The sequence below is a fragment of the Cygnus olor genome, chromosome 1, assembly GCF_009769625.2.
Source record: "Cygnus olor isolate bCygOlo1 chromosome 1, bCygOlo1.pri.v2, whole genome shotgun sequence".
Classification (NCBI taxonomy): Eukaryota; Metazoa; Chordata; class Aves; order Anseriformes; family Anatidae; genus Cygnus; species Cygnus olor.
The window spans coordinates 66,899,023-66,918,361 of NC_049169.1; the positions used below are offsets into that span (position 1 = coordinate 66,899,023).

General features: G+C 39.8%; 1 protein-coding gene across 38 annotated transcripts in view; it reads left to right on the plus strand.

The window, feature by feature from the left end:
- CALD1 (caldesmon 1) overlaps positions 1–19,339 on the plus strand; it is a 194,219-nt gene that overhangs the window by 70,742 nt on the left and 104,138 nt on the right. For 23 of the 38 annotated variants that reach the window (XM_040563282.1, XM_040563554.1, XM_040563229.1 and 20 more), the window contains one exon: positions 6,156–6,249. The exons of 11 other annotated variants lie outside the window; for them this stretch is intronic. The gene's annotated coding sequence lies outside the window, so the exon portion shown is untranslated. Of the gene's footprint in view, positions 1–3,595; positions 3,619–6,155; positions 6,250–9,084; positions 9,222–11,051; positions 11,071–19,339 lie in introns of those variants that run through there. 4 more of the 38 variants (XM_040563515.1, XM_040563271.1, XM_040563320.1 and 1 more) reach the window with 3 other exon arrangements.

The following is a 19,339-nucleotide window of genomic DNA, read 5'->3' on the forward strand; positions in this document are numbered from 1 at the left end:
GTCCTTCCAGATCACAAATTGAAAGGGGAAAACCCCTCCTGTATTGGCTTTTCCTTCCTGCTCATGTTGCTGTAGTGTTGGGGAGACAGGTTTGCATGAGAACAAATGGCTATTCTGGAACAGGCTTGGCCTGTTTTTGCTGCCACTGATGTCCATGGGACAGCAGACCCTGTGTGGAGCAAGCAAAGAGCACAACCCCTCTGTTTTCATGTGGGCAGTAAGTGCTGAACGAAGCAGGAAGAGATGAGGAGTCTGGTTTTCTGCTAATGTGAATGCCACTGCGGTGTGGTTAGCAAATGGTTTCTGCTTAGTAGCACGCACATGGCCAAAGAAGGAAGCAAGTGCTATATTTGTGTGGCTGGGCATGATGTTCAGCCCGCATCTGCTCATATGTACGCATACTTGGCTTATTTGTTAGCCTCTACTTTCAAGAATAACAATGCAAAGAACTTCTGCAAATGCAAAGTCTACTTCCACTAGGTATGAGCTGTATCTTCTCCTGCCTTTTGGTTGTGTTTAACTTCAGGAAGCAGTTCTCTTGTATTTCCTGTCTCATACCAGGCTGTGTAGAATAAAAGTCTGTATTTGTGGCAATCATTATGTCCAAAAGTTGCTCCCTTCACTGAGGCAGTGTCACTGTCTGTGTAGGAGGGATGATCACCACAGTCCTAGGGAGCTCTATTGCTGAGGTTAGTGCAAGGATAATTGGCATTTTAAGGTGGTTGACAAGAAATATGGCATTGCCTGAAACTCTAGGTCAGATGAGTTGCTGTTTAAAAGGATTTCAGCAGCTTAGATGAAGGGAAGAGACAAATCTCTCCTTCATAGGCTCTCTTCTAATGTGTACGCTGTCTGGCATGGTTTTAAAGAACAATCATGATTATAAGCTCTGATTCAAATTGTAATTGAGAACATTCGTTGAGCAGCTTAGCACATGGGATGCAGTGTGCTCAGGGTGCCCCAGAGCCCTATTTTGGCAAACCATTCTCTGTACTGCTATGCCCATGGTGTTGGGAGGGGATGGAAAGTGGTGTCCATGGGGCCTCCAAGAAGTTGAACTGCAAAAGGTGGTGGGTGGATGTTGGAGAAGGATTTCTTTCCTCCCTGCTCTTCAGATCTCCAATATATTCTGCAGCTGGGCTGGAAGAGGCATCGCTGACAGCATGATTTTCCTCTTCTCTGACTCTTTACCTCCAGACCCTGAACTCATCTGGACAATCAGGACCATCAGCCTTGTATATTATGCAGCCTGTGTGGTTCATGATCTGTAGTTCAACCAGAAAATGTGACAGTGGGAAACCTTTCCCTGCAGCTCACATTCTCCATGTGAACATGTACTTATTGATATTTTTCTGCATCACTGAAATCCTCTTCACATGAGGCCACAGAAAGACAAAACTATAATGGACTGAGTGCTTCATAACCTTTGAAAAATAATGGTGGTATGTACACGAAGCTACATATTTAGAAGACGAAAATATTTCACTGAAAATATCTTAATAGTCATTCTTCAGCTGAAATTAAGATGACACTTGAACTCTAAAGCCTTTCTTTAATAATATATTAATGTAACAATGTTATATTAACTTCTCTGAGTATAGCTCTTGTATCACAAGTTTATAATGTGTAGTTTCATCCCTCCTGTACTTGGCTTCTAAACTCTTTGGGAGTAAGAACTACCCTTTTGTTCTGCTTTTGGTATAGCACCCACAGAGATGGAGCTCGGCAATACTACTGCAGTCACAGTTCTAAGACTGACAGAAAAATTGGGAACTTGGGGGTGGCTGCTGCCCTCTGTGAAGTATCGCTCAGATAGAACAAACTGTCCACATTCAGCAGAGCATGTATGTGTGTGTGTAGCCTGAAGGCAATGGGCTTTAACTATGGTTTTAAAATTCAGCTCTCACTTAAGTGTAGTACTGCAGGACAGTTATTAGTTGGTTTTTATTTATGTCAAATGCTCATGTTGTGTTCTGATAAACTGCTCAGAAATGATTAATTGAGCAGTTCACAGGAGACAACACAACTCCCCATTTTAGGTCATCCTGAAAAACAAATTCCTTGGGCACCTGTTCGGATAGTAATGGGTGCATGTGAGGCTTCCCATGCCCCTCTTCTGTTCGCAACACTTATTTGCCAAATGCTCTAATGAAAAGCCTTCTTTGTGCACATAGCGCGTCTGAGGAAAAGTTGAAAAGTTTTATTAAGTGTTCCCTCTAATGTCTTTGTAAGTAAATAAACTATCTGGCAGTCCTAACGTAAAAATTAAAAGGAGAAAAGGAGATCTGGAAGAAATGGATAAGCAAAGAAATACCTCACCTACACCATTTATTTAAAGGGGGTTTGCACAAGAGCCAATACTGAAATCTATGGACAAAAATTCCTGCTGTAACTGGAACGAGATTTATATTTAACATCTACTCTCCATCTCTGTGAGGTAGAGGAGTGGGTTGATGACAAAAAAAAAAAAAAAAAGGTGGAACCAGATTCAGGGGTGCCCAGTGAAAGGACATGATGAAAAGGACACAAGATAAAATACAGAAAATTCTATTTAAACATAAGACATTTTTTAACCATAAATGATAAACACTGGAAGAGATTGCCCAGGGAGGCTGTGGGGTCTCCATCCCTGGAGATACTCAAAACCCAGCTGGACATGATCCCGGGCAACCTGCTTTGAGCAGGGAATTGGACTAGATGATCTCCAGAGATGCCTTGCAATCTGAACTGTTCTGTGATTCTGTGAAGTGAAATGATATTTTTAAAGATCCAGGGGATCCTTTTGCCTAATAGATTAGTAAGAACCCAATAAACTGGATTACCTCCTTTGTCCAAAGGAGTTTTAAAGTGTACTATCCAACTATTCTTTATGGTGCTTCCATTCTCTCCTACTGATGTTATTTCACTTTCCTGAATGATTAAATATGTAACTGGGACTGAAACCCAGATGTGCTATTTCCAAAGCAGCTTCTTAACTATTTTGCTATTGGGTAATTTGCGATTGCTCCATTATATGTTGTGCAATGAGGAACACTTTCTATTTGCATTCCACACCTAACTGTGCATTAGGTGAGTGAACTTTCAGCTGGGAAGTGGCATAGCTGAGCCCAAGTGTCATTATGAAGGTTTAATTGCCTGTCCGAAGTGAGCTGTGTCTTCATATAGCAAATAATTATGTCATGGGACACTGCTGTGGGTTTTTGCTGAATGTTTGTAGCTACTGGAAATAATAATGGGAAAAAGCTGCCGTGGAGATCAGTAAATACACAGATTCCACCTCTGACTCTGGTATTCTGGAAGTTGCAAGTTGTTATAAGCTGGAAGAGTATTTGTGGGAAGCATCATTATATATGTTCCCTGCTTTTATGTTTTACCCTAAAGATCTGGTATTGGCCAGTTGCAAGAGGCAGGACACTGAGCAATTTGGACCTTTACTGTGTCACAGTTTCTCTTACACTCTTAACAGCAGCGCTGATAAGAAAGACTGGGAGGTACATTCAAGTGCTTGGGTAAGATGTAGGCTAAAAGTCCTCCAAGGAGAGATGAGATTCAAATCCTATCATAACCCTTGCCATTGAGCTCTTGGATAAAATAGAGCACCTGCAGAATATATATTAGGTAATTGAGCTCTATAACTTCATTTCTGTTCATAGCTACCTGGTGAAATGAAACTGAATTTATGAACAGAGTAAGGGGTGGGGGGGGGGAATGAAACCATGCTTTTTTGTTTGGGTGTGCATATAGCTTTCATAAAGAAAAAAAAATACATTTAGATGTGTCAGGTCAACTTCTGAATGGCCTTGAATGTGGCTTAGTTTCTCCAGTTTGTCGAATCAAATTCACTCTTTTCTTAAATCACAAAAATACTTCTGACAAAAGCATTTTCAAGAACTTCAGATAAAAGCAGAATGATTTGATCAATGTTAAAGTTGCATTTAACTGACCTACATTAGCTGAGAATCTAGTACCTATATTAGCTGGGAATCAAGTTCCACTGTATTCTTGAATTTGCAATGCTGGGAGTGTGCTTAGGTCTGCAATGATACTAATGCTATTGCATGAATAAGAGCAGAACATGAACCTAGTGTTTATGGTTGGGGATATTCAAAGGATCGAAAAAATGATTAAAAAAAAAATCTGCCAATTTCACCACAGAAGATTACAGCCCAAAATGGGTCCAGACCCTAGTGATGTTACTTGGATTGGAGGACTTAGCTTTGTGAAGTCTGTTTTTCGACCTGGACCTGAAATTCCTTCATGCTTAAATTGTGTGGAATTTTCCTGTTTGTTAAAATGTTCTCAGCCCTTCGTAGTCAGCTCACTATGGAACTGTGGTGTGATAGAGGTTCTTTGGGACAGCACATAGTGAGAAAACATATTTCAGTCATTTTATTAATGTCACAAATTATGTTGATCTCAATTCAGAAAAATATTGCTTTAGGACAGATCAAATACAAAGAAAATAGCAGAAGAGGGCTTTATTGCTGTGGGAAAGGAAAAATCATATATGGATTGTCTCTTTCTCTCTCTCTCTCTTTTAACTCTTGAAGAGTTTGGAAGAAAGCAAACAGTTTGAAGTAGAAAAAGCCTGTTATAACCAGGACCCCACGGAATGCATACCTTCGTGACATTCAGACCACGTCTGATGAATGTCAAGTGGTGCACACTAAAAAACAGAAATGGGCAAAGTCAGCTTTTCTGGTTGGTGAAAAAGTTTGAATGAATTCAGTGACCTGGAAGGGCTTTTATGCTATACATGAGTCAGAGCTCTGTGGACTGATGTAGCCCAGACTTCTCTTGCTTGTAAGCAGGATTAACCAGCGAGATGACAATGATTTGAAGTTCTTGGTTGTTCATTTCAGCTCTTGATGTCCCTCTTACCTTGCTCTCTTCTGCTATGAGTTATATGCATAGTAACAGTAAGAATTGGGGATTCGTATCTCTTTTGAATCTAATATTGAAACTTAAAATGGAATGAATGAAAATCTTGCTTTTGACCAGCCCCAAAGTTTTCAGTAATTATAGATCAGACAGGTGTCTATAAAACCCAGAGATCAGACCGTAAAACCATTTCTGAAATTGCTGAATAGATTACATCTCTCTCAATTACATCAAGTCCCTCAAAGTCAGTGAGTTTCCTGTGAATAACCAAAAAGTAATACAAATTATGGTCTCACACTCTGATCCTAAATTACATTTAAAATCACTGAAGCCTATTTTTGGTATTTCCTCTGGCACCGGGATGTTCTGTATGAAGGTCCTTTGGTCTAAGGAGAATGGACCATGCATAGCTTCTCTGAAGAAGCTTTTATTTTTACTGCTGTGTGTGAGTATACTGCCAAATTGGTAGCTGAATGAAGAGTAAGTCTTCAGAGAAAAATCAGTCTGCTTCAATGAAGCCTGTTCTTACTATATTTCCTAGTATCCATTAGGAGTTTCTACTAGATCACCCACAAATTGTTGTACTGCCTTTGAATAAGAGTTTGAACTCTTAAGTTCTTGGAACTCTCTGAACTGATGTTTACAGAAGTGTGGCCATGCTGGGTCAGAGCAAAGGTCTCTCCAGGTTAGTATCCTCTCTCTGAGACATTGAGATAGTCACAGTAAAGCAAATGAAAGGAGGTGGGCATGGAATGGCTCTTCCTTTTATGTGCTCTCCAAGAGTGTGGCAACTTCTGCTTTGGGACTTTCTGATCTAGAGGTTGCATCCAGACTACTATATCTCACAGCTGATGAAACAATCTTTCATGATTTTTTAATTCTTTCTTGAACCATAGTTCTCGTATGACAATAAACAACATTTAGTGTTTAAAACCCATACAGTGCCTTTCTCATACAATTTCAATCGTCTTTAAAATGGAAAAGTCTTACTCTACGTAGCCTCTTAGATGGGACCTTTTTTAGTTTTAGTGACTTTGAGAGCTTTTGGGAAATCAGTCTGATTTGTCGGTCTCTAGGCTACAGAGCTGTTGATAGTGGTTTTGTCAATCTTGCAAAATTTTTGTTTTGTTCTATTTTATTATTTTTGTTTTATACTAAAGTTGTTTTTTTTTTTTTTTCTAAAGACAAGTTCATCAAAGGCATATGAAGAGTATTTTTTTTGTATGTGCAATTACTATGCTATTGCTAAACAGCCTTCTTTTAATTATCTACAGTGATCACCTCTTGTTTCTGCAGTCATCATTTTGAATTCATCAGCATCTGGTTTGTTACTGAAAGGTTCAGAATATTTCCTCTGATTGCCTTCCTGTGAGTATGATTAAAGTATTTACCTCAGATTTCCTTGCCAGAGGAAATCCGATGGTATTTCTGCATTTTTTTTCTTCTGTAAAAGTTTTTCTATATTACTCCCCCCCACTCCCTCCTCCCTCCTTGTGCTTGCCTGCTGTTTTGGGGGCTGATTCTAAACAGTGGGCAGGGCTGCAGTCAGACCCTTGACTTTTATTCCTTTGGAGCCATTGTCACCAAAATCTTTCTTCTAAATAGATACTAGATTTAAAGGATTTCATTTTTAATTTTATCTTCAAATCAAAATCTTTGAATTTTATCATAAGTACTTTGTGGACATTTGGCTGTTCTTCTAGTAGCTATTTTTATTTCTTCATTGGATTTCAGCAAGTTTTCTGCTTGCTATGAGAGTCTTAAATCATATTTACTTGTGTCTTCTGTTCTTTTTAGAGCAAGTGTGGGCTCTGGGGGGGGGTCTGTGAGAGTCCAAGTAATCATGTTTGCTGACTATTTACAACACGTGTGACTTAGACTTTTTTTTTTTTTCTTAAATGTTCTTTCACTGTCAGAGCCAACAAAAAAAGTGAGGGCTCACAAACCTTTTAAAGGAAGTGTTTACAATGTACATAAACTTCACCCCCTCAATATATGGAAATTCCAGACTGGAGACATACAGAAGACTGGCTCTAAGTTTAAGCGATGCCTATGACAGCAGTCTGGTGGGGTCACAAATATTGCACCAGGGTCAAGGCAACTCCCTTAGGTACCTTCATCTTCAGTTAATTCAGGGTACACTTTGCTTCTTATTCTCACTGATGGCTGAACATGCTTTCCATGTGCCTGGCCCTCCTATGTACCTCTGCTCCATTCTTCCTCTTTTTGGCAAGAGCGGTGTGGAGGAGGAGAGGGACATGGCTACAGACTGAACACTGGTTGCATTTCCTTTCATCTCCAGCAGCCTCCCCGCCATCAGGAATGCTGGGTCTGGACCCATTTTAGCTGTTTTTGTCGTCGTCCTTGGGGAAGCAAATTTAACTTTATGTACACTTCAGAGAAGGTTTGTGCAAGTGCTGGATGGACTGGTGATTGTTGCAGGCTGTTCTCTGCTGATTGCTGTTTTGGAGTTCTGCATTACTTTTAGCCTTAGAGGAGACATTTAACACTGAAGCCAGAAATTCTGATATTCCAAAATGAGGAATTTTCTGATTCAGAACCAGACTAAACATTCTAAAATTTCCCATGAAATGCCTCTTCCAGTGAGATCACTGAATTTACGTTCCTGCATGCTTCCTTGGGTGGTGCCTTCATAAGGTACCTAAATTCCTTAAAAATTTGACCCAAGGAGAGGGAAGCCATTTTTCCCCAAAATCAATGAGATCAGCAATGCAAGTGTTCTCTACCCCATTGCTTAGAATAGGATATGCAAAGAGCAGTGACTGCCCTCCAGAGTTTTTCTGAAAGCTCAGCAGCTGGAGCTGTACTTGTAGACACATCTGAACATGCACATTGTCATGTTGAAACAATCCACTTCAGTTGCTTGAAACTCAGACTTGTTCTTCAGTGAGTTTCTGACCTGATGCCGTATTTTGATGCACAAGCTGTCTGAAAATGCACTGTCCTTCGGTGACTCAGTCATCTGCTCCAAGTGGAGGATACAAGGAGAGCCTCATTTGTCTCATGCTGAAATCCTATCGTACTTGCACAGAACTTGTCAAAGTGGTTGAATTTTGTCATGAAGAAAAAGCAAAATCTGATGATAACTTCCACATTTAATCTTCTCCTCCAAAATGTAAATCTGGGCAAATGGGAGGATGGTCTGTATGGGAGATGAATGAAATACCATAAAAAATGCCAGTAGTTGCCTTTGGAAAAATCATTAAAGCAAATGATGTGGACCAATACAGCAAATGATGTGGACCAATACAGCCATTTGGAGAGGAAAAGACAAGTGTTATCACTGTAAAGTACTGGAAACAAGACACATCTCTTTATCTGAGTATAAAATGCATTAATACAGTTCAGTATTAATGCGACAGTTCTGTAACTCTTCCGTTTATTCTTGAGTACAGCCATATCTGACTTTGGAAAAAAAAAAGTGATGTGCTTGTATAAATTTCTTTCAAAAAGAAGTGATACTATATAAGGTTAAGGTTCAAAGTCACTGGCTAGTGATGACTGGTTTTTATCTTCTTTGGAAATGTACATTTTGTTAAGGCAAGATACTTTCCATTAGGAAACATTGTATAAGAAAGGGTTTGGTCATCTTTTCTCTTCAATATTCAGGACTGAAGGCATTTCTGTATAATCTCCAAAGCCTAATTTTTCTGTGGCTTGATTGTGGTGAGTTACACCAAGATGAATGTAGGGTCTTCTTTCTCTCATCTATCATCTGCTGTTTGGAAATGGAGTTGCAGCACCAAACCTTGTCTGAGTTTCCCCATAGTTTCTTGAACTTCAGGCAAACTCTGCTTGTAGCTGGGGCATTTTTGGTATGATGAGAACCTGATAGTTTTTGTGTAGCACTGCATTCTTGAAAAGCCATAAAAGCCTACTGTTTGGAGTTTTGTTTAGTTTAATACCAGGGGATCAAGCCTGGAAAGTAATAGTGTCTTTCTTCCTGATGCAATCCACAGTCCCAGGAAAATGTGATGACTGCCTTTCAGTGGCTGCTGAGCCCTGTTTGTGTATATCATTTTCTAGGAAAGTCTTATCGCTTGAAAGAAATTTGCAGCTGAAACAAAACCAGAGCATCATTTAGATGTATAAAGTTATGCTTCATTTGAGGGTGAACCAAAACAAGTAAACCTGCTGTGACTCATCCAAAATTTTGGATGAAGAACATTTTTTATTTTCCAGGAATTACACCACCTAGGAATTGTAAAACTGACGCACTGAGTAGTGGAAGAGAAATCTGCTTCTAATAAATTGTGCCTTGCCAGACAGAGGTTTAAGAACAGAAGAAGAAAAAATCTGAACAAGCACAAGGATCATAGGTAGGGGCAGATTCACTGCTGTGCTCGGAGTGAAGGGAGTGGAGTTGATTATCTGCATCTTCCCAGTAGGTAGGGAGCGGATATAGCTCGCTGGAGAGGATGTGGTAGGAGCATGCTGCGCTTTGGCTCTGTTAGCTGGCAAGGAGTCCTTCAGAAAGCAGTGCCAAGCACAGCTTAGGCACAGCAGAAGCTGTATCTTACTGTCTTCTGTGCTATATTAACCTTCTAAGGCAGGAAATGCATGCACTGAGGGAAAGATAGGCTGGGAGCTGGGATTCTTCACTCTTCATTGACAACTGCTCTTTCTTAGCTCAGTTGCAATAAGCTCTTCTGCCACTTAAAAACTACATTACTGATACTGCTGCTTTGAACTTCCTGGGGATATTGTTCACTTGGAGTACTTAGATCTCTCAGATACCCAGGGCCAATTGTTCGGAATCCCAATAATCATACCACTGCACAGCATTGTCAAAACAATCAAAAAACCCACTCCAAAACAGTACTTCCCTGTTCTCAGGATGTTGTGAGATCTTTCTTGTATACATTTTGATGATGGTTTTGGATCATGGGAGGAAAGAGGCTTGGTCAAATACTTTTAGGTCATTGGGAAGCAGGAAGTATCTGAAGTCTCGAAGGAATATCTTGTCTGAAGCTAATGTTCTAGACTCAGGTGCTGTGGAGGGTAGCCTCAGAAGTGCACCAGCGCTGTCAGATATTTATCTGAACTGAGCTTGAACTCTCCAATGTCTGGAAGTTCCCCTATGTCTGTTTTCCAAGAAGAGCCTGATCTTTGCAGCTCTTTCTCACATGAGTGCTGTGGGTTTGGAGCTGTTAAGCCTTTGGACTGACTCTCACTTCCACTAAAGTCCCTTTACACAGTACAGGCATTCAGGGATCTTAAAATGAGACTAGATGACATGTAATAGCATAAATGAGAAACAGGTCCCTTTAAAAAAAAAGAAAAGAAAGAAAAGTAAAATTGGCCTTCCCTGGATTGAGCGCTGACCTTGAAAAAGCCCTTAAAGTCTCTGCAGGCAGGCTGAAATATTTTTAGGAGAACAGATACCCTAAACTGCAAAAGATTACCTGAGGCAAGTGATTTTATTTTTACTTTTTTATTTTTTGAGAAAATTCTTTTCCACTACACTTGGTACCCACATGTCTGTCTTACAGCTCTATTTATTTGTCACAGACCTTCAGAAATGTTGGTGTAACTTTCTCACTCATCTTCAGGAATTTTAACTTGCTAATTTTAAACATTTTTGTATATTCCTGTTATGTGATACATTAAGGATTCCATTTGTATTTTGAATTTTGGGGATTTTTATGTGGGGCAATGTTTAAATATGTTTTGAGAAGGGAGAAGGCAAGAAAAGCTGTCATCCATCAACTGGTATTAAGTCCAACTTTGAAAGTTTGATACAAACTGAATCTGACTGTTAGCACAGACGTGATACAAATTAGCTGTGACTTTATGATACCAGCTGTTTCTCTGACAGGGTAAAAGGGCACATAACTAGAATAGCATCTTTTGTTGAAAGCAGTGTTTCCCTTTGTTAAATGTGGGAGCCTCAGGCAAAAAATTGTAGTCCATAGTTATGTGACATGTGCAATCTGCAACATGTTTGTGGAGCTCGGGGGGCTTTTTCCTGATGTTTTTCAAAGGCAGGGTTATCATAAGTGTTCTATTTTTGCTAGTTTTATCACTTAAAGACAAATCTCTGTCATGTTTTTTCCTTGTGTTAAAACGGAGGATAATCCAAGTGCTATTTTCTTTACAAACACAAAGAAAACATTGAACAGGAGAACCCAAGAAAAGTCTGCAAAAAAAGAAATCACAAATCTCAAAGTAAGATTTAGTTTCATTAATCATTTGTTATTGATTGATTCCCATCAGCTATTTTTTCCTTACCGGGATTTTCATTTTTTGTTTTTAATTCCATAGAAACTAAGCCTACATACAAAAGTCTTTAACAAACTAACAGTCAACAGCTAATTATTTGTTAGCATTAACTGAGTATAGCTTACTGAGGCAGTGAATTAGTTGTGACACAGATGCAGGGACACCAGAGTCAGCTTCATGCAGTCATGTCTTGGTCTGATCTCACTTCTTCCCTACTGCATCCAGCGCCTGTGCAGGGTGGGTGCCAGGAGCCTTTAGAATGGAAACACAGAGCTGATGCACCTGAAGAGCTTCGTGTGGAAGCAGCCGGGGGCTTTCCTTGTTACCAGAGCTCATAGAGTTACTCATAAACTGAAATGGCTCTGAATGAGGACATCTGAGTGACTTTACATCACTGTACATTTGTGTCCCTACTGTGTATCTGTATGACCTTAGCATATCCTCTGACTACCTCAGGCAACATTAAATTGGCTGTAGCGTGTATCTAAACTGAAACAATGTGATTTATTAAGCGATTGAATTGATCTAACTTCTGCCACTTTACTAAGAGCCAGTAAAACGTTGGTAAGATTTCAAAATTTACTGTTACAGATAACAGACATACTCTATTTGAATCAATCAGGGTTAATCAGGGGTAAGAAGGGAGGTATGATCAGTATACTAGTGTCTAACTAGAAGTACTAAGAACAACAATATTTAGGCTAGAACTATGAGAAGCAAAATTTAGCAGAATATCTTATGAAGTTTCTTGGGCTAATGGTTACCAGTGCTGGTATTAAACTGAAAAAGTATCTGCAAAGCACAGTGCTGGTTATAGGCACAGTCAAACTAAAAACAGGCAGGAGATGCTGAAGAACATACTTATTGCTAATGCACTGTAACAATCTACAGGAAAAAAGATCGCATGGAAAGCTTGAACCAGTAGCAGTGTAGCAAATGAATGATGTGCTATCAAATGTATGATAGCCGCAGAAGCCATCATCTGTTGAATTTTATATCTATGATGTCAGATCCATCATAGCACCTCTTACAATATCATATGCAGAACATCTCTTATTAATTTCAATCAAAGAAAGGATGCTAGCCTTCAAATCCCAGGATTTAAATTAACCTTTTTATTCTCTGCAAGTACATGTAATGAGAATGGCATTTTTGCCTCATTTTGTATTCTAAACTGCTGAGTTCTACTGTTCTGAACTTCAAAAAAGTTGCCATATTCTACTATAAGACAGTCACATTCAGTGATGAATGATGTTGGATCCTTTTTGGGTATTTGGGAGAGAACAGACAATATCTTGTCCTTGGCTGTGGCAGCTGCCTCGTGTCCTCTGAGGGCAGAGGAATTTCAAGAACTAGAGGACTGGGACCACTGGAAAGCACTCTGCATTTACTTGGTAGATAGGAAGGTATTCCTCATGTCAATTTGTAGTTTATCAGAAGGAAAGTCCCTCTAAGTGTCCATTGTTTTGTAGAAGCTAATCATGCAAAGAGTCACTATATTTCATGCTCTTAGTCCTCCTGGTGGCTCACTGCAACCCTCATATACCTTTTTCTTATCTTCATTAACTCATAAGGGTCAGAAACTGTTTACTTGTCATGGTTATTTGGTACCATGCTCTGTGACTTGTCTCTTTGGAAGCCTCTGCAGGCAAAAACTCTGTTCTGTGTCAGTAAAAATGGCAAAATTCAGTCCTTGAAGATGAGTAAATGCTAAGGACTTGCTTCTTCCACACACAGGTGAATTAAACATTAGGTTAATCTTTGTATTGTTGTGTTGATAATACAGGTTCTTTTATTTTTTCCTCTTTTCCTTTCCCTTTCCTTTCTACTTTTCTTTAGTTCTACCAAGACCAAAGCAAAGACTTCCTACCCTTCTCATTTAAAAACAAAACAAAAAAACAGAGGAATAAAAACATTGCCACAAAACCAATGAAGGATAGGATGCATATCAAAATATTGAGGCTCCCTCTTAAAACAGAGCTCACGTTGACGGAGGAAACTGTGTCGATTAGCAACAATCTTGTTCAAAGTATGAAAGCAGGCTCCAGAACCAACCAGCTCTAAACTTGTTTCACTTTTAACACCTGGCTTGAGGATGCCAGGATCCCTCTACTTAAATGACTTAATTTTCAAGCAGTATGAATCATACGGCAACTGCACAAGCTCTTGTTAGGCTGTATTGTACATATGTTTGTTCTTTAGGCAGTAGGAAGAGAATCCAGAACTGGAGGTGATTTGAGTTACATCTACTTCGGGGGATTTTTTTTTTAACATTCCTTCTAACAAATGCAGTTTAAATGGGTTTGTTTATATGGCGTGGAATTGGAAAGGCCCAAACTAACCAGGCTTTACACAATGTGGCCTTCTTCCAAATTAATCTAAAATATTTTAATCCCTCTGGAGTTCCTTTATCCTCTGCATCTGTGCTATAGTGGAGACACATTTTTAACATTTCTTTGAGGAAAATTACCTTTCTTTCCCTCCAACTGTATTCAGCAAGGTCAATGGAGCACTGTTATATGCTATTTAAACATCTGAGATTCATCATATAGCTGCACACCAGAAAGAATCATCATAAAAGGTCTAATGAATCCCGACTGCTAGCCAAGCAAGGGAGTCCCCTTACGGATACTGGGTATTAGAAACAAAGAACACATACAAAATACCATTTTTACGCTTTAGCTTTATGCAATTAAGAATTAAGCTGCCCCTAAAGAAGAGGGCAAGGGCAATTTGTGACCCCCAAAACAATTTCAGTAAATCAAACTGAGCCAAATTCTGAAGTCAGTGCATGGACTAAGATCATTGCCAGGTAGGAAGGTGACCACTCACCCTGTGGGACCAGACAGGGCCTGAGGAGGAGCCTAGGCGGGCTTCTTGCTCCTGGGGGAGGAGATGCTCTGAGTCACAGGCAAGCTCCAAACCTGACTATCTCAGCTTCTGGCTGTGTGCCGATACTTGGTTTTATGGCCTTTTGGTTTTCTAGTTCAGTAGCAAGTTTACAGGACTGAACTCATTTCACAACACAGGAACTGAAATACTGAGAGAAAACTTTATTATTTTTTCTTTCCCTGATCTTTCAAAGGTCTTCTCTGAAATATTGTTATAAGGGGTGTTTTTATTTGAAATACCATTATATAACTTGCACTGCTACAGATTACGCTAGAGCTGGTTTAATACCACGGTTTATTCTAGACTTGTTCTTCCCATGAATACTGCTAGGTCATGAAGTACAGATAGTTTTAACAAAGTTCAAATAAGCACTTGAACCTCCGAAGGAAAACGATATGTTGAAGACCTCAGTTCTGTGAATTTACAGGGTTTTACCACAGATTTTTTTCTCACCACTAAAGTCCTGTGGGGCCTGCAGAGAAACTGGAACTTCTCTGCCACCCTGCTCCAGGCTTTGTCCTTAACCTGAGTGTGCTCTGCTTTTCCCAGCTACAGCACACATCGTAGTGCTGGTCTCCTGCCCAAAGGGCTGCAGGGTGTGGGTTGTGGGACGACACTCCAGGATAATGATCCATTAAGGTTAGTCACCTCAGGGTGTCCCTGTTTTTGAATGAAGAACTATACCTACCCCAAACACACTGTTCCTATCTTTTCATATAGTCAGAGGTGTTTTGGGCCCATTGCAAGCCATATAGTAATGGAATAAATTCCAAGTGCAGCAGGAGACCACATTGGAGGAAAAACTCTTTAAGTGCCAAGGGCATTTCTTTTACTTTTCTTACTGGGACTGGAAAATATTCCCTAAATAATACATCTGGATGTAGAGGAGTAGAGAGGGAAAAGATGAAAAACAATCCTTTAAATTCAGTAGGAGCCTATTTTAATAGCTTGTTTAATCTGCCAGCTGGCACAGTGTTGACTTATTGCTACACGTACTTTAAGGAGACCTATGTAGTTCTTGGAACCAAGTTCATATTAAGTTGTAGAAACTTAAATATTAATAAATTGTAAATTGGCGGGAATGCTTTTTGGTACTTAATAGAAATCAAGAAACTGCTTAGTCATCTCCAAAGTTATTTCTGTCTCTCTCTCTTTTTTTTTTTTTTTTAAGTGCAAATGCCAAAATAATACGGACTTAAAGCAGTAGCATAGATAGTAAAAGCTCAGATCTGCCCTCTCTGGAGCATGCGGACATCCTTCAGACTTTGTAGTCATATGTATTCCCTATGTAACACTTTGGGCAAAGTTTTTGTAATGTTCGTTGTGACACCATTTGGTTTGAAAGAAGTACATTATAAGCTTATGCCGAGGAGTCTTGGCCAGGAGAAGAACTGGTGCCATCTCTGTGTGGATTTTCATTTACAGTGTGTTGCAAGTAATATCATTTAACAGCTGCTTTAGAATATATTATGCTTGTCTTTTATGAGACTGTAAATGTCCATGCATTTGTTTTTTTACCTTATTTTGTGTGAAGCCATATGGGTGCCTGAAGTGCAGTGTCAGCTATGTAACTAGTATATTTACTCTTTGTTCCTAAAAAGTTAGGGTACATCAAGAAGCATGTCCCATGTTTTCAATTGCTTTCAGCATTAGAAAAGCAAAGGAGAAAGGATTTAACTGCTGACCAACCTGTCTTATGTTTAGTGAATCCTTTAGCAATATCTGAAGTGACACTCGTCAGTATTTACAAATTGTAAAGTTTGATTTGGTCCAGATAAGCACTGAAAAATCTGGCCAGTTTGCTCATGTTTATTTATGAATTTCAGATCTGGATTTATTTCCTTTGTTCACCTTAAGGATACAAGATATTTTCAGGATTTCTGTGTGGGGTATGAATTGTAAAAATCCTCTATGTTTTCAAAGATCATGATAGGGGATTTAGATTGATCCTTTTCTGTATTCCTTTTCCACATTATATTTCTTTTCTCAGACCTCTTTTCTTCTCCTTACCTTGTGTTCTGTTGACTTCATAATGCCTTCTCTGTATCTTGAGTAGGGACGGTATCCTTGCAGATCGCCACCCTGCTGTATCATCAGATCTTGTGAGTTGTGAAGCAGCCACTGTGAGGAGGCCTCCGTACATGTGTGTCAATCATAAGTGCAATTGTGTTTCTGGTTGCATCATTTTGAAGGTGGCGTACAACTTTAAGGCAGAATTCAGCTGATTTTTTTCTAGCAAGTCCATCGATGAAGATGAAGCTATTGTGTTGTGAAAAATAATTTGCTTAGTAAACAAACATAGTATGCTTTCCCTATTTGTAGAGCATTTGCAAACAGACTGGAAGTTGTCCTTCCTCCGCTTTCAGCCTTGTGTTTTTGGTTTTGGCTAGCACTTTGTATACATACAACCTGGCTTTGTCTCTCGACTGTGAAAAGTGTGCTTCATGTGCTTTCAGTGCTTAGAAATTAGACTGTGACTGGCCTCGTGTACTCTGTCTCTCATTCTGAGCTGGATGGACCTAACAAGGCAAGGAGAGAGGTTGGAGGAGCCCCCATGGGGTTTTGGATTCCTAGGGTAAATATCTTAGGGAAAAGGTAGTAGATAATGCACAATACAGAGATTTTTTTCATTTATTTTTTGAAGGAAAATTAAACAGTTTCATTTCTGGACCACACAGACATTGTCTGAGGCACAGTTCCTAAAAAAAAATTAAACAACTGTAAAGTTTATTGTCTTGGTACAGGGCTCAAGTGTAACTTTCCTTTGTCACATTCATACAAAGTGTGTATGCCTGTGTGCTCTCAGCATTGAGTGTACAGAGTACTGTCAGGGCCTCACCTGTCTTGTTTATTTGAGGCTCTGTTGAAAGTTTTGCTGTTTCCCTGAGAAGGGAAAGTTGCACACAACATTACTGGTGTATCAATGTATTGCTGTCACCATGCTTGCTGGCAACAAGCATTTGTGCTTGAATGTCTAGATAGTCAGATTATTGTCAAGACTACTTCACAGCTTCTTCGTGCAAGTCTTATGAGGGTAACTGGAAATATCCTAATCTTGCTGCATCAGGTTTTATGCAGGCTCACGCACAGTATGTGTGTATCATCTTGCTTGTCAGTTTTCTGTTGTAACAAAGCCTCACTGCTGTCCCGTCTTCTGCTTGCTGTTGTTGGTGTGTCAGTATTTCCATACTTTCAGCTAAACCCAGCATGAAGATGGGCCAATGATGTAAATTTCAAATATGGCAAATGGTTTGCTGCACTTCTATTTTGTGGCACCCTGTTTGACTTCTCCTGTCAAAAGACTTTGCAGTTTTGTTGCCCTACCTCACCTCTTTAAAGCTGTCACTGACCTCATGCCTCGATTCTTAACTAAAAAGACACAGAAATGCTGCTTATTAGAGATAATTTAGTATAGCCACTTGGAACAATTGGGGCTTCATTTGTTAAGATTACTTTGAAAATTTGAGCTGGAAAAGCCCAACAGAAAGTTCAGCACCTGGTTTCATTCCTGGTGGAATTCCACAGATTTCCATGATGCTCTGCCATGGAGTAGCATGGGCTTTAGGCTAAAATGTGTCTATTGTGGTGATATGCATTGTGTCTTTGCAAAGTAAATGTACAGGAACTGGGAGGGAAGATGTATTAACTAAAGTTCCAGAGCAACAGACAGGACCTTCGGTATTTATCTTTCATTTCTCCTGAGGAACTGTTTAGGTTTGAAATGCTTAGTATCTCTTAAGGGATGAGTACTAAGATCAGCAAACCAAGGAACTTTAGGGGTATTTTTCTTTCTTTCTTTCTTTCTTTCTTTCTTTCTTTCTTTCTTTCTTTCTTTCTTTCTTTCTTTCTTTCTTTCTTTCTTTCTTTCTCTCTCTCTCTCTTTCTCTCTCTCTCTCTCTCTTTCTCTCTTTCTCTCTCTTTCTCTCTCTCTCTTTCTCTCTCTCTCTTTCTCTCTCTCTTTCTCTCTTTCTCTCTTTCTCTCTCTCTTTTTCTCTTTTCTTTTCTTTTCGTTTCGTTTCGTTTCGTTTCGTTTCTTAAAACTGTAGGGATAACAACTAAAACTTGGTATTGCTGCTTATTGCTTGTTCAGTAGAGCAAGAAACAGAAAGCCCTCAACTCTCATTAGAGTTTATGATGCACAGCACTAGGCAGAGCTGGATCTAGGGCTGCATGTTTTAACAGGAAAAGAAAAAATAGTTGAAAATACAAATATGAAGCCACAGTAAGCTGGCTGCATTGTATCTTCATATTATTTTCTATTACTTTTTTATGACTGACTATGTAGCTTAATATATCATGATTTTGTATTTTAAAGTGTGTTCCAGAAAACATGTGGAGTTTGCAGTCTGGCTGAGCGAATGTTGCTGTTGGAACTTTACCTTAGATTTAGTTGGACATTTTATTATTTTTAATGGTATTACTTTAGCTTTTTAATTCAAGACCTGAGAGATGCAAAGGAAGAGTATGAACAGTGTACTAAAATGTTCATGAAACCTATTTGGACACAGATAAGTTCACATAATGTATTGTTGAAATACTGCATGTGGGCATGAAGGTCAACAGCGGTGGCACGAGGGTAGAATAGAAGAAAAACACAAATGAGAGGGATGAGAGCAGAGTGGGAGAAGTGAGAAGTCAGGGAGGCAGAGGCTGATACTTCCCATTGCTACGGGTTGCTGGCACTGATCAGCTCTGTGCCTGAGAGGGTGAAACTCTTGCAAAGGCAAGTATGGAAAGCTGCACTGCTACTGCTGGCTTCCATGCCAGTTCTAGCACAGGAGAAATGCTCCTGCAGTTGGACAGAGCAGCATTTTCCCTGCCTGATGCCTGCCCAGCTTTTAGTGCAGACCTTGTGCCAGAGCTGGGACGGCTGCTTCGTGCACAAGGCATGACACCCTGCCGTGCATCACATCTGCCTGCATCACTGGGCCATTAGCACTGCTGGGCAAGAGCCCCCAGCATGCTTTCTGCTCCTGTGGCTTGTCCTGCCTCTGTTTTTTTTTCTTCTCTAGTAGAAATCGATGGGAAAATTAGCTTTGCTTGTACAGGCCAAGAGGAAATGCGTTCTCCATCATTAATATGGTCTTGGCCATCTGAGCCGGACCTAACCTGTTTCTTGGTGATGTTTGTCAGTTGTTTCCTGTTATGAAAAACCAAACAGCTCCTGGCTGGAAAGCGTTGGCTTGGGCATTGTTTTTCCACTCTCAGAGATTTTAGTGGGATGTGAAACTGGCCACCAGCCAGGGAATTGCCACAAGTTTCAACACTCAGGCCACAGATTTGCGGCAAAGCCTGCAGGAGAAGTTAATGCATGATGTGGGCA